This window comes from Bos grunniens, chromosome 24 (assembly GCF_055505025.1).
Source record: "Bos grunniens cultivar Pamir isolate PY7600 chromosome 24, Bosgru_T2T1.0, whole genome shotgun sequence".
Classification (NCBI taxonomy): Eukaryota; Metazoa; Chordata; class Mammalia; order Artiodactyla; family Bovidae; genus Bos; species Bos grunniens.
This window is the reverse complement of record NC_141188.1, coordinates 40482770-40499121: the sequence shown is the minus strand read 5'-3', so window position 1 is coordinate 40499121 and position 16352 is coordinate 40482770. Positions and strand designations below refer to the sequence as shown.

Below are 16352 nucleotides of genomic sequence, written 5' to 3'. Positions count from 1 at the left end.
CTAAGAATCAGACTTTCTGTTGCCAGCTGCCCACCTAACGCCTGAGTGTATCCACTGATACTTCGTCCCTCACTTCCCAACTTAAAAAAAACTCATCATTAAATTTTTTTTCCAGAATATTATTAATATATTTGACCACATTTATTGTGTTACGTTGCTCAGTGGTGTCCGACTCTTCACAAACCCCTGGACTGTGTCCTGCCAGGCTCCTCTGCCCATGGAATTCTCCAGGCAAGAATACTGGAGCGGGTTGCTGTGCCCTCCTCCGGGGGATCTTCCCAACCCAGGGATTGACTCTGTGTCTCCTGCATTGGCAGGTGGATTCTTTACCTGGGAAGCCCTATTTGACCACATATCTCAGCCCTATTGAGGGAGTCAGATTCTTATTTCTCTCTGAAGTCCTCAGTCTGTCTTTACTATGAATACTAAGTGTTCATTTTAGGAACTGAAGCATCATTTTAATTGTGCTTGAAGCCAGTCCAAAATTATCTTGAGAAAAGTTAACATTTTTACTGATAGGAAAATGGCAAGTGGCCTCCCAAAGATGCCAGCACCTGGTCTGCTGACTTTTATCCAAGTTGTACCTGTGTTCCTGGTTTTATTTATTTTTCTGAAATTTTCATTGAGGTATAATTTACGTATTATTTTCAGGGTACAATATCATGATTTCATATTTTGTATATGTTGTGAATATAAACCCACCATAAATCCAGTCACTGCTGTCACCATACACAGCACAATTTTTTTTCTTGTGATGAGAACTTTTAAAGTTTACTCTCTTAACCTTTAAATATATGTTAATAATATGGTATTAATTATTATAGTCACCATGCTGTCTGTATTGCTGTGTTTACCAAACCTAGCATTTTATGTTCCTCTGCCCTCAGCAGTAAGGGCTTACTCATTTTTATGAAATTATACATTGTCAAGGAAACTACATGTTTTCAGCTTTCTTTTCCTTCTAACGTGCTTCTCAGACTTTTTCCAGCTTCCTTCTACTATTCCAGATCACTGTCACATACTGCTGTGACAGCAGTGCCCACTTCTAGTACCAAAATCTCTATCTGCTTTCCATTACTTTATAACATGACCAACCTAGACAGCATACTAAAAAGCAGAGACATCACCTTGCTGACAAAGGTCCATATAGTCAGAGTTATGGTTTTTCCAATAGTCTCATGGATGTGAGGGTTGGACCACAAAGAAAGCTGAGCGCCGAAGAATTGATGCTTTTGAACTGTGGTGTTGGAGAAGACTCTTGAGAGTCCCTTGGACAGCAGGGAGATCAAACCAGTCAATTCCTAAAGAAAATCAACCCTGAATATTCATTAGAAGGACTGATGGTGAAGCTGAAACTCCAATACTTTGGCCACTTGATGTGAAGAGTCGACTCACTGGAAAAGACCCCGATGCTAGGAAGAATGGAGGGCAGGAGGAGGGGGGGACAACAGAGGATGAGATGGTTGGATGGCATCACCAACTCAATGGACATGAGTTTGAGTAAACTCCGGGAGTTGGTGATGGACAGGGAGGCCTGGCGTGCTGCAGTCCATGGGGTCGCAAAGAGTTGAACACAACTTAGTGACTGAACAAGGCGTCTAAAAGACCCTAGCTATTACACTTGCAGAAACTGAAGAATTCCACTCCGGTTACCTACTTGCCTCCCAGAAAATAAATGCTTGCTTCTCAATTTGCTCAAAAATTCAGGTCCAGCGTCATAAGAAAACAGGAATTTATGAATCTCTCAAACGAGCAGAGCAAGTTACAAACCTAAAGGCATTGTGGTCCAGCCACTGGTGGCCTGTGTGCAAGCCTGTGTGCCTGCTCACTCAGTCCTGTCTGACTTCTGCAACCCCATGGACTGTCGCCTGCCAGGCTCCTCTGTTCATGGGATTTCCCAGATAAGAATACTGGGGTGGGTTAGCATTTCCTTCTCCAGGGGATCATCCCAACCCAGGGATCAAACCTGAGTCTCTTGCATCTCCTGCATTCTTTACCAGCTGAGCCACCCAGGAAGCCCCTTGTGGTCCAGCCTGCTGATGACCTGCAGTTCCATGCTAATCACACAGGGATGTGCAGAAACATTCGTTGTGGAGTTGCTGAGTCCTCCAAAATCTTCATGTTTTCTCTGGAGTCACAGAGCAAATGGCTAAGACCAGGCAATAGCCCTCCTTCCACGGTTTCTGCGCAGTGGAGCCAGCATGGAGCTCAGCCCGGGTGTGAGGCATAGCTTTCATGGACACCTCGGGCTCCTTCTGCGGTGTTGGGATTAATGGACAGAGCTGCATTGATGCTGAAACTTCACTGCCCCAGCAAGAGAGAGGGGGGCAACACTAATAATGTGGGGATTTCCTGCAGCTTCACTCTCCTGGAAGAATTTTCCCATCCCCTATTCCCTGTGCATGCAAAGTCACTTCAGTTGTGTCCGGCTCTCTGCGACCCTATGGACCATAGCCTACCAGGCTCCTCTGTCCACGGGATTCTCCAGGCAAGAATACTGGAGTTGCCATGCCCTCTTGCAGGGAATCTTCCCGACCCAGGGATCGAACCCACATCTCTTACGTCTCCTACATTGGCCGATGGGTTCTTTACCACTCACACCACCTGCGAAGTGCCCTCTATTCCCTATTCCTTTCTGATTTCCTAGACCACCACGCCCCTTACGCTGGGCACTGTGTGAGTTCATGCAACTTGTAGGGTTCTTCCGTTAATTTTTTTAAACAATCCATTTCCTTCATTCTTTCCAGCACATCTGTTACGTTATATTTTCTAAATCAACATCAATTGTAGCTATTTTTTGAAAACCAATGTGGAATCTACAATAGGGCTCTAAAATGCTCCTAACTGACAAATGAGAGTTATAGGTACCTCCATGAAATTCTCCCTTATCTTTCTCACTGTGGTCAATTAACCAGTGTCAGAAGCATCTGCTGTGACTTGCTGTAGAGGTGGCCTCATATTTGTTTGTTTAACTTATTTTTTTAATTGAAGGATAGTTGATTTACAACACTGATTTGATTTCTGCCATACATCAACACGGCCTCGTGTTTTAATAGGTATTTACTAAGTAAAATTGGGTTATTCCATTTTTTGGTATACGTTTTTGTGGCAGGTCATTGGTGCATGTAAAATTGTATTCTCAGAAATGACATTTCATTTTGCCAAATCGTCTCTTATCAGAGCTGATTAATTCTGAGGAAGAATGATGGAGTTAATGCTTTCCCGGGAGTGTTACACACATACACACCCACAATAGCCTCTTATGTTTCTTTGAGATAAGTGTAATCTTTTAAGGGATTGGACAGGTTCTTGCATTGCAAGCTCAAGGGAGAGCTTATCAACCAAGATAATATGTGGGTTTTCACGGCACCCCATGCAACAAGGAGGAACCAGAGTATTCTGGGGCTGAATTTCAGGCTTAAACACTCTCCTTGAATAATACTGAAATCTAAGTGATCCCTGAAGACATGCAGTGACAAAGAAATGCACGTTTTAATACACTGTGATTTTACAATTATCAGCCAAAACACCACTGTACGTCTAAGCTTTGGAAGGGTGCAAAGCAAAAGCCACTTCTCGTGGGAGTGTCAGTTACAGATTTGCAGTAGAATCAAGGAAGACATGTATTTTCGAGTTTTTTACAAACTTTTGACCCCGCAAATCCACTGTGGGAAAATTTTTCCTAAATCCAACACAGTTTATAGAAGTTAATGTACCGTTCTGTTTGCCACAATGTTATTCATAAAAACCAAAGTGTTTAAACAGTAAATATTCAGCAAAGTGGAAAATTTATAAATTTTCCTAAGATGGAAGTCTGTACAATGCCCAAGAATTGTAGAATACTGACCTGATAGAGGAATTAATCCTAGTAAATGTATAAGTAGGTAAAACAGTTTATACATGATGATGCTGAGCAGGCAGACATACTGTCTGTGCACAGAAAAGAAGAAACATCAGCCAAAATGGTACCAGTGATTTTCAGAGGAGGGAACATACAATGATTTTCTTTCTTCTTTGTGCTGTTGTATTTTTCCTGTTTCTTCAAGTGTCTGTCACCTTTATTATATATATATATATAATTTTTTTTTTAAACCATTGATTCGGGAACAGTGAGAGAGATGTAAATGAGAAATTTGGAAAACTGACTTTTTCCTGGAACCTCAAAGCCATTATTACCCTCACCAAATGTTACAGATGCTTTGTTCAACATGGATTTCTTTAACCATGTTCTAATTAGAATGGTGATAGCTGAGTTTCCATTACAGATAATGAAGTTATTTATAGTAACACTCCATGCGAAATCTTTCCAAATGAATAAGGTTTGCTTTGTATGAATACATATTTGTGGTTCAGGAAGTGCATTTGCTTTTGATGGGCAGTAATTTAGTATACTGTGTAAGTAATTTTTAAGTGTTACCACAGTATAATTGAAAGATGATGCTTCTCTGGGTGTGCTTAATTTTTACTTTCCTCTGCATAAAGCTGTCTCTCACCGGTGCTGTCTTTCTTTAAGCAAGCATGGCCTAAAACAAAACACATAAACACTGGACTCAGCAACCATGCATTCCGCCCCTTTTTTGTCACCTTAAGGCAATGACTTGAGCATTTGAGCCTCGGTTAACTCAACATAAAAAGGGAACAACAGCCAATTGCAAAGGTTGTTATGGTGAAAACTCTTTGGTTCTATGACAGTCAGTACCCTATAGAAACACCTGAGAATGTTCTTTGTAAAACAGAAAGCAGTAGTTTGATGTAATGACCTGATTTGTCCCCCACTTCCCACCACGCTGGGCATCCCTTATTCTGTACATGAGAACACAAACTGATTTATCTCAGGAAGAACAGATTGCTTTTGCTTGTGAAAAAAATAGCCCTCTGCTTGGGCTGCAAAAATCTTTTTTTATTAGGATTCAAGCAATGAGAAAGACCCTAGCTAGGATCCTTCTCCGTATCCAGGTCAACATTCACTTTGTTCAGAGGGGCAAAAAAGATGCACGGGGTGTGTGATGACCCTCGTGCTGAGTTGATATTGTCCATGAAACCATGGCTATGAGGCAGCCAGCACAATGTCTTGCAATGTTCAGCATGAAACCAAAACCACACACACAATGATCCCGAGATTCTGACATGGCTCGTCGGATAAGGTGTGAGTGCAGGGTGTGCACATATTGGCGGATTCACTGTATTAATTTTCTGTGTTGGGATTTTATATTTGCAGGGGCCCTTTTTGTATGAATAGAGAGTTGCTAAGTGACAATATAGAACATGCTTGAGGTGCTGCGTTTCCAATACCTTTCCTAGGGATACTCCCCGAGGACTAAGAAGAAATTCACAGGCAGCTCCAGCTCTGTGTTTTCTAGAGCAGTGGGTCTTAAGCCTAAACATACATTAAAACCACTTGGGAATTTGTTTTTAAAGATGCTACAGTCTGAGCTGCTGGAGCATCTGAGTCCTGGTCTGAAGGTGGGGCTCAGCATTACTATATTTTTAAGAGACTGCAGATGAATGCCATGGACAGCCAGTGGGGGGTGGGGCACTGGTTTCAGAAAGAGATCTCAGACCCAGCATGCATTGGAACACACACAGTTTCCCCGTGACTCCGTAGGTCTGGGGTAGGACCTGAGAATGAGTGTTTCTAGCAAGTTCTCAGATGCTGCTGATGCCTGAGGTCTAAAGATGGCAGGCACTGGGGCAACTTCTGGTTGTTCCTGGTAGAAGGAGCATTGATTTAGGACTGAGAAGAGCTGGGTGGCAAGTTTCTTGACCTACAGTGATCCATCTTCTAGAAAAGGAAAGTAACTTACCCACATAAAAATTATTGTGAAGACTTATTGAGACAGTATTCTCAGCATCACTTAAGGAATGTTTCTAGTGCTGAATAAGCCTAAGGCAATACTATAATCTCCACATATTGGGAGCCTGTGACAGAAAGAGGGGGTGGCCCCCTGAGCACTAAGAAGCAGGATGGTCAAGTGATGAAGGCAATACAAGTACTGCCTGTAGTCATGATGGAAATACTAACTCCAGTCCAAGAAATTGTAGGGCAACAGGAATTGCCTTGGAAATACTGATAAGAATCACCAAAGTGACAGTTTACAAGGAGGCACCAAAAATAATTTTTAAAATATTGCAATGATGCCCCACAAAGTGCTTCGGCATTGGTTATAATCACCCAACACAGACTCAGAAAGCCTTGAAATAAACTACACTAGAGAGGAAGGCTGGAGAAGGCAATGGCACCTCACTCCAGTACTCTTGCTTGGAAAATCCCATGGACGGAGGAGCCTGGTAGGCTTCAGTCCATGGGGTCGAGAAGAGTCATACACGACTGCGCGACTTCACTTCCACTTTTCACTCATGCATTGGAAAAGGAAATGGCAACCCACTCCAGTGTTCTTGCCTGGAGAATCCCAGGGACAGGGGAGCCTGGTGGGCTGCCATCTCTGGGGTCGCACAGAGTCGGACACGACTGAAGAGACTTAGCAGCAGCAGCAGCAGAGAGGAAGGCAGTCACGGCCACTCAGAAGGATGCTCGTAAAGAGGTGAGCAGGCAGATGAAAGAATCCGTCTGCAATACATGTGATGGGAGGTGCTGCAGTGATGAATGACAGTTGTTTAATCACTAAGTTGTGTCCAACTCTTGCGACCCCGTGGACTGTAGCCTGCCAGGCTCCTCTGTCCATGGGATTTCCCAGGTAAGAATAGTGTAGTGGGTTACATTTCCTTCTCCAGGGGATATTCCCGACCCAGGGATCGAACCTGCATCTCCTACGTTGGCAGGTGAATTCTTTACAACTGACCCACCTGGGAAGCCCAAGTGACAATTAGCCCAGAGGAGAAAGAGCATCTCTTGAGTAGGACAGGAGAAGTAACTTGGGAATTGATCCTTAAGGTATGTGGAGTTCATCAGACATCAGGAGGGTGAAGAGCAGGACTCAGGAAATAGAAGCTTCTCACCAGGAACAGTTTCTAAGTCTGGCACTTGATGCTTCCAAATAGCCATCTGCTGCCAGTTCTTCTGTTCTGCTAACTGTGGGAATGTTAACCTACATGACAATTTAATGGAGACCATCAGAGGTGTAAGGGAAACATCCCAAGAGAGATGACGCCTCAGTACAAGTGACTGAGGGTCACCAAAGGACTACTGATTGCAACGTCTGACCCCAGGAGGAGCCATGGCTGAAGTCCAAAGACAGGGCTGTAGAGGGAAGGGTGGGGATGGAGGAGGGGGTGGAGCAGCTTGGAGCAGGTGATGAAGGTTGTGGGGAATCTCCTCTCTAGAGGTGATAAAGGAAAAACAAAATGTACGACAGTGTTGGCTCTGGGGACTGGCTTAAGATATCCAAGAAATTTGGAGCTGGGTTGAATTTCTTCCAGCTTTATAATTCTAGATTTATATAAGTGATAGCTTGCCATGTAGGGAAAGTTTAAAAATAGGAAAACATGTTCTTCAAGTGCAAGGAGAATTATCAAAACTATTTAAAAAGATAAAACTAAGAAATTCAATGGAATTTTTTAGTAAAAAAAAATATTGTTTTATTTTTTATACCTATTTCTCAAATACCAGAAATAGGTAGGACAGTCTGATTAGTTTATGCCATCCTTCATACCTGACTTAAAAGTCTGACAGTACTGTGTGATATACTTAATACTAATAATACTATGAATAATTTCTCCTTTGAGAATTCAAAACACCTTTTCAGCATTTTTCCATGTATTCATATTTCTCCTCATTACACAGTGTCGTGGAGACAGGCGGTGAAGGAAATGACCCCCACTGACCTCAGCTCAGGACAGATTCTTCAAGTTGCTTTTTGGAATAAATTCCTTGTAACAGCCTGTTTGTCACATGACTCTCAAAAAAGTACAATATAAAGTTTATATGCAAACATTAGGTGCTTTGAATTTAAAAAACTTGAATTTAAGGTGGAGGGGATTTTCCTACAAAAAGATACAGAGGTGATCCATTTGAAGCATGACATTACCCCCTTTCTTTCTGGAGAGAAAATTATCAGCAGTGTCTGGGGAAACTGAACCAGCTTTAGGTCTTATTGGTATTGGTTGGGATGTTCTGTTGGGTTCTAAAATATAGTGAAATTTTGGCACAGTGGTAAAGAATCTACCTACAATTGCAGGAGACACGGGTTCAATCCCTGGTCCGGGAAGATCTCCTGGAGAATGATATGGCAACCCACTCCAGTATTCTTGCCTGGAAAATCCCATAGATAGAGGAGCCTGGCGGGCTACGGTCCACAGGGTCCCAAAAGAGTCGGACATGACTTAGGGACTAAAACCACCATCCTTAGGGTCAAAGGCATCCTCAACCATCCAGGTGAGACAGCTTGACTTGCTTATGTCAAAATCATCTCTCAGCTTTCTTTAAGTCATTTCTGAGAAAGCGAGAGTTTTCCATCCATCAGGGTTAGCAGGTGGGAATCAGTGGAGGAAGGGAGTGGGTTGGAAGGTGGGAACTGGGAGCAGAGGGACCAGTCAGCACAGCCTGGATCTGTGCTTGGAGCTACCTAGCAGGAATTAAAGAGGCTGCCACAAACTCAAGACCAGGTGACAGTCACAGGTAAGAGCACATGAACGTCGATGGGAAATGTTGACCGGGCGATGTGAGCTTAGAAGGTTGAGGAGAAAGTCAGGCTTCCTCCTGGACACGCAGGATCCAGGACCTTATGAAGGACTGCCTGCTCTGCATGTAGCTGACTTTTGAGAACTCTGTTATTGGCATGTTAGCTTGTCATTCCCCTTCTAAAAGTGATCTGGCAGGAGTGGAAGACCAGGGGGAGGCAGAAGTCCAGCTGAGTGTGCTGGGCAGTTAGGTACCCATTAATAAAGGGCTAGTGATAAGTGGATGTTATTTAAGAACGCATGACTAATGTCTAGCTGTCATTCCCTTGCCATGCTCCATGAGATGCCCCTGCTGTGCCCAGAATGGCTCATACAGAATTTTTTGACAGGTGCTCTATTTTGTAAAGAATGAACACCTGACTCGGCCTTTACAGACATGAACAAAGAAAAATGCAAGCACCATTTATAAGGCCATGCACCATGAGAGGTGACTTGTAAGTCACCCCTCCTACACACACACAACTCAGCCCTTTGCTGACAGCTCAAGCCATCTCCCGATGCCCACCACACCTGTCTAGGATGGCTTTTCCAGAAGCTTCCCCATCCTGTTGATTTCACTTAACCCCCACCATAAGCAGTCTTTCATCAATGTCTCGGTCATCCTCTTCTGCGGGTGCCATTTGTTCCCCCAAGAACACTTGATCTGTACAACCAGCTCTGTGACGCTGGGCAGTTAGTTAAGCTCTTTCTTTCACATCTTCAGGTGGAGAGTTGTAAAGGGCTCGTCTGAACCATATCAAAATGACAGTACATGACCAGCTCTGACCTAAAAAATGGCAATGTCATTTGCTGCGAGAATGACTTGAATATAAGACAATTCAAATAGTGCCCAACAAGCTGTAAGCATTCCTTTCTAGTTATGATGCTCGTGGATACGTCCTAAGTCGCTTCAGTTGTGTCCGACTCTTTGCACCGCTATGGGCTGTAGCCTGCCAGGCTCCTCTGGCCATGGGATTCTCCAGGCAAAAATACTGGCCTGAGTTGCTATGCCCTCCTCCAGGGGATCTTCCTGACCCAGGGATTGAACCTACGTCTTCTGCATTGGCAGAAGGGTTCTTTATCACTAGTGCCACTTGGCAAGTGCCTGTGATGCTCAGATGCTATAAATGATCTCTCTGCCCACAACAGCACGTCTGTGCTGCCTCCTCCTCCCCCATCGCAGGTAGACACCGCTCAAGTAGTGTAGGGCTTCCTCACCCAGCCCAGAGGCAAAGTTAGACCTTAGGAAGGAAAGGGGCTGCTTTTCAACGCCATGGCCCTGTTCTTCTAGACTCACCCACCAGGGATTTCCACACCCACCACCTGCTCCTCTAGCGCAAGCGGTGCCTGGCGTCTTGCCACAGAATGTTTTCATAGAAACGCCCTGCCTAACAGGAGGGTTCCATCACTGTTAATGAAACTGTGGGTGAGCGTGGGTTAAATCTATTTCACCTGTAACCTCACTAACTGTGGCTGGACAAGGTTCGCATGTCCTCCAGCTGCACAGAGCCTGAACAATGAGATGCTTGACCCAGTTCTCTTCCAGAGTCTTAGACCAGCTGTGTCTAGCTGGAGCTGAACTGGTTGAGACTGGATAGGACCACTGACCCTCCATCTGGGCACGTGCGAGTGTCCCGCAGCTTGGTGACCTTTTGACTTCAAAGGGTGGAAAACTCCACCGTCAGACTGCGCCAAGTACCTCCCTTCTTAAGGTGCACAGGCCTGTGGCTGAGCTGCGCCTGCGCAGAATGAGGAGGCCCCCCCACCTGCTTCCCATTACCTTTCCCGCAATCCCTGTGCTCCCTGAACCTGTGAGGCCAGCTCATCCAGGAACACCCTAGCCCCTTTCTTCTGGGAGCTGCGCCTGAGACTTTGTTCTCTTTCTGCATTAAGCTGCCTTGTCCACAAGTCCCATCTCAGAGCATGGGGGCTCAGTGTTCAGCCTGCTGGGTGTCGGACAAAAACAAACTTTGTTCCTTAACGTTAATCCTTGACTCACCTGCAGTTGCCCTGGTAAGTGGGGTTCTGTGCGCTGGCCTAGAGGCTCTAGAACCTTTGTGTAATTTCGGTATTTGGGAACTTATGTTTTGGATTTCAAACTTTTTACAAATAAATTTAACTTGCAGGACTTGGGGGAAGGGGTGTTGAGCTACCTGATTGACTGACTATGACCCAAATCTAGAGCAGAGCTTAAGTTTTCCAGGACTGGATCAGGGGAAGGGGGTGATTTTCCATGGGTAGGAACACTCCAAACAGGTTAAAACATACATGTGTGCCTGTTTGATGCCCCCAGCTGTCCTCATTCTAATTCTTTGCAGCTCATTTATTCTAAATCTGTGCTTCCTATGTAAGCTGTCTCTTCTAAATAACATCAAGACCTCTCAGAGATCCCTCTTTAATGTCTAGACTTATCATAAAACTTCTGCATCCTGCCTCTCAATACCAGATCCCAGCCAAGTCCTAGGTCCTTTCACCTTTAATTTAGAGCATGTTTATAAAAGTGAAATATTAAAGAACTGAAGCAGACCTGTAACTATGAAGAATTAAGACAAGTTAAAGGTAAACATTTCTATCCCCCTTTTGAACTTCTGGATAATATACTGAAGGACAAAGGAGGCAAAGGAGGTGGCGTCTTTTGCGGGGAGGGGGTCTTAAAAAAGGGAGGGGACACTTCTCTGGTGGCTCAGTGGACTAAGAATCTACCTGCCAAAGCAGGGGACACAGGTTCTATCCCTGGTCCAGGAAGATTCCACAATGACTGAACCTGTGCTCTAAGGCTCATGAGTCACAACTACTAAAGCCCGACACCCTAGAGCCCATGTTCCCCTACAAGAGAAGTCATAGCAGGGAGAAGCCTGAGCACCACAACTAGAGAAAACCCGTGTGCAACAAAGACCCAGCACAGCCAAAACTAAAAATTATAATTTAAAAAAGGGGAGGGGGATTTTCCTGGTGGTCAGTGGTTAGGACTCCATGCTTTCGCTGCTGAGGGCGGAGGTTCAATCCCTGACTGGGGAACTAAGATCCCATAAGCGGTGGCATGCCCCCTCCCACACCAAAAAAAGAAAAGGATGGTACTATTGAGGCCAACCTTCCCTTACTTTTGTGACATCCACTGTCAGTTTCCCTACAGGCACACTCTGTTGGCTGAGCATCCTTCAGGGGTCCTACTATTAGAAAGATCAATGATTTGCCTATTACATCAGCAAAATACATTAGGGATGAACTCCTACCAAGGAAAGAATTGGGCTCATGGGGCATATTAATTAACTTAAAGTGGAAACACTTTTTCTACACTGTTGATAAGAGATGGGAACACACCACCCCACCTGTACTTTGGGTATAGGGTGAGTGGAAGGAAGAGAGTAACAGCAAACGTTAATTCAGACAGAATTCAACAAACGTAATTCACAGGGTTCTATTCGCAGCTGGTGCTGAGAACGAGATTATTGCTGTTGTTGGTTAGCTACTAAGTCATGTTCAACTCTTTTGCAACACCATGGACTGTAGCCCTCCAGGCTCCTATGTCCATGGGATTCCCCAGGCAAAAATACAAGAGTAGGTTGCCATTGCCTTCTCCAGGGGATCTTCCCGACCCAGGGACTGAACCCAGGTCTCCTGCATTGGCAGGATGATTCTTTACCACTGAGCCATCTGAGAAGTGTGGAATGAGATAGGAGTTGAGAAATCAACTCACCCAGTTAGCTTTTTTTTCTTTTTTGCCTTTGAAAACTAGTTTCCCCCTTATCAACATCTACATTTTGCACTCTTAGGTAATTGTGTACTTATAATTTTGATTTATTCTTTTACACAGAGAACGTGTGTGCGTTTCCAAAGTCTATCTTAAATGCAAACTTAGCATACTCTTACATATTTTAAGAGTATATAGTTTTGCATATATAAGGCAATTCAAATATAATTCCTCTTCCTAACTCAGAAAATACCAGTACTGGATTGTAGAGCCTCTCAAGGCATTTTCTGCCTTATGGAAATTTAGCCCACTCAAATATCACATGCGTTCTAAATTTAAACGTCATCAGATTTGTGTAACATTTCACTTTCCAGTGTATTTGCGATGATGTTGTAAGACACTGCTACATTTCAGGGATCATTTTGCTCTACTTTCAACAGTTTTGTCAGGAGCTTGAATTCATTTGGGGGAGTGCTACCTAGTTTGATTTCTGAAAAGTTGTCATCCAGGATTGAGCAGCCAAAGGATACAGGGTATTTGGGCACCAGAAGAATCCTTAGTGAGCTGCCTCCTGACCCAGTGTGAGGATGCTCCTCACTGCCACCCTAAGTCTGCTGCTGCTGCTTCTAAGTCACTTAGTTGTGTCCGACTCTGTACGACCCCACAGACAGCAGCCCACCAGGCTCCCCCGTCCCTGGGATTCTCCAGGCAAGAACACTGGAGTCGGTTGCCATTTCCTTCTCCAATGCATGAAAGTGAAAAGTGAAAGGGAAGTCACTCAGTCGTGTCCGACTCTTCGTGACCCCATGGACTGCAGCCTGCCAGGCTCCTCCACCCATGGGATTTTCCAGGCAAGAGTACTAGAGTGGGGTGCCATTGCCTTCTCCAACCCCAAGTATAGCCTTTCATAAAGCTCAGAGACTCTGGGTATGATGACTTTAAGGTGTTTTTTTGTTAGCCTCAGCTGTTGAACTGTATTTTAACTCATTCACTCAGGGGATTTTTGCAGAAATTAATGCCTGTGGCTCATGAATTGTTATGTAAGTGAATAATGAAATGTCTCTGGTCAATGTTCGGGTAACAAAAGACATCTTCTAATACGTTGTCTCTAGTCGATAATATGTTGAAAGTTAGCTCCAAACTGCTACTCAAGAAGTGTGGCCTAGGCTTCCCTGGTGGTCCACTGGTTAAGAATCCACCTAGCAATGCAGAGTACATGGTTTGAACCCTGGTCTGGAAGATTTCACATGCCACGGGGCAAGTAAGCCCCTGTATAACAATTACTGAGCCTGAACACTCTAGAGCCCATGCTCTGTAACAAGAGAAGCCACTGCAAGAAGAAGCCCACACACTGCAACTGGAGACTAGCCCCCACTTGCTACAACTAGAGAAAGCCCATGTGCAGCAACAAAGACCCACCTCAATAAAAAAAATTTTTAAGTGTGATTCAACTCTGAGGAATGTTGTTGCCTTTTTTTTTTTTTTTTTTCCTTTTTCATTGCCTTTTTAAAAAACCACAGTGATCACAAGTCATTTCCAATCTAGGAGTAACCACAAACTCTTAGCAACCTGAAGAGTTTTGAAGGAAGTTCAGTGGTGTAGTTATTTTTAGATGTTTTTATGAGTGTGCCTAAGATCATGGCATCTGGTCCCGTCACTTTATGGCAAATAGATGGGGAAAAAGTGGAACCAGGGACAGATTTTATTTTCTCAAGCTCCAAAATCACTGCTGACGGTGACTACAGCCATGAAATTAAAAGACGCTTGCTCCTTGGAAGGAAAGTCATGACAAACTTAGACCATGTATTAAACAGAGACGTCACTTTGCTGACGAAAGTCCTTATAGTCAGGCTATGGTTTTTCCAGTAGTCATGTACGGGTCTGAGAGTTAGACCATAAGGAAAGCTGAGCACCAACGAATTGATGCTTTTGAATTGTAGTGTTGGAGAAGACTTGAGAGTCTTTTGGACTGCAAGGAGATCAAACCAGTCAATTCTAAAGGAAATCAACCCTGAATACTCACTGAAAGGACTGATGCTGAAGCTCCAATACTTTGGCCACCTGATGTGAAGAGCTAACTCATTGGAAAAGACCCTGATGCTCAGAGAGATTGAAGGCAAGAGGAGAAGCGAACGACAGAGGATGAAGTGATTGGATAGCAGCACCAATTCAGTGAACATGAATTTGAGCAAACTCCAGGAGATAGTTAAGGACAGGGAAGCCTGGAGTGCTGCAGTCCATGGGGTTGCAGAGTCAGACACGACTGAGCAACTGAACAACAGCAAATCAGTGTGCCTGACTTTATTCTTAACAACTGTTCTAGCAAATCACAGTGCATATTGTTTAATTTCACATTCTTACACCATGATTGGGACTTTTAATTTAAAAAAAAAAGCACCAAAAAAATAAATAAATAAGCATCTACCACAAGTAGTAGAATAGTTATATAACAAGAAAACTTACCCTGGAAACACTTGCATAGCAACTAAAGAGCAATTAGTAGTGCATCTGCTCATATAATCCTAGTACATTTTTAAAATAAAATTGTTCTTCTAGATGACTGTACCTTTTAAACAGGATTTGCTTATGTTTTATCCATATTTATGAAAAATATAGCACCTTATCCCATAATGTGTGTCATTCTGGCAGTTTTAGATCATTTAGTCAGATATTTTAAATAAAAATAAATTTAATGTCCACTTAACGGCAGTCTTCCCTGGTGGCTCAGACTGTAAAGTGTCTGTCTACAATGTGGGAGACCCAGGTTCGATCCCTGGGTTGGGAAGATCCCCTGGAGAAGGAAATGGCAATCCACTCCAGTACTATTGCCTGGAAAATCCCATGGACAGAGGAGCCTGGTAGGCTACAGTCCATGGGGTCGCTGAGGGTCGGACACGACTTAGTGACTTCACTAACGGCAGTAAAACTCTCTGAAAATGTTTGTCCTGGTCTGTAATGTTTAAGATCAATAGAGTAAACATGCAGAATTCTATAATTTTTTATTTTGCATTAGATCTTAGGTATTCCCAGTGCAATTAAAGCATCTGTAGGAGCTGTCCATGGTTTTCTGTTTTATAAAGTGCAGAGTAAGTCCCAAACCTTTTCATACTGTCCATAGGGTTTTCCAGGCAAGAATACTGGAGTGGGTTCCATTTCCTTCTCCAATTTTTCTCCAGGTTTTTCCAATAGTCATGTATGGATGGACATAAGAGTTGGACCATTAAAGAAGGCTGAGCACCAAAGAATTGATGCTTTCAAACTCTGGTACTGGAGAAGTGTCTCCCTTGGACAGCAAAGAGATCAAACCAGTCAATCCTAAAGGAAATCAACCCCAAATATTCATTGGAGGGACTGATCCTGAAGCTGAAGCTCCAATACTTTGGCCACCTGATGCAAAGAGCAGACTCATTGGAAAAGATCCTGATGCTGGGAAAAGATTGAAGGCAAAAGGAGAAGGGAGTGACAGAGGATGAGATGGTTAGATAGCATCACCAACTCAGTGAACATGAATTTGAGCAAACTCCGGGAGATAATAAAGGACAGATCAGCCTGGTGTGGTGCAGTCCACAGGGTGGCAAAGAGTCAGACTCGACTCAGCAACTGAACAACAAGGTCTCAAATAGTTTTCAAATGTCTTGGTTTCAAGGACCTTTTCACACTCTTAAAGATAAGTGAGAACTCAAAGAGAGGTGTTTTATATCAGTTATATCTACTAGTATTTATGTTATTAGAAGTGGAGAAATGTTAAAATATGTATCCATTTTAAAATAATAAATCCATTTTGTGTTAATAGATATATTTTTGTTAAAAAATGGTTTATTTTCCAAAACCAAAAGGTGAAAACAGTAACACTGTCTTACATTTAAGAAAAATCTCTTTAGTGTCTAGAATAATAGAAAAGCAGATGAGTTTTAATATCTGCTTTGCATTCAATCTGTTGTGGTATATTATCTTGGCTGAAGTATATGAAGAAAATCATCTCACACAGACATGTAGTTGGAAAAGAAAAGAATATTTTTCACAAAATTTTGAGCATTGTTTAACA

General features: G+C 43.4%; 1 long non-coding RNA gene across 1 annotated transcript; it reads left to right on the top strand.

Moving 5' to 3' along the window:
* The first annotated feature begins 10169 nt into the window (after window positions 1–10169).
* Window positions 10170–16098, top strand: LOC147346115 (uncharacterized). The gene is made up of 2 exons (XR_015153449.1): window positions 10170–10629; window positions 15484–16098. It is a non-coding gene; the product is annotated as an uncharacterized LOC147346115 (long non-coding RNA).
* Window positions 16099–16352: the final 254 nt, after the last annotated feature.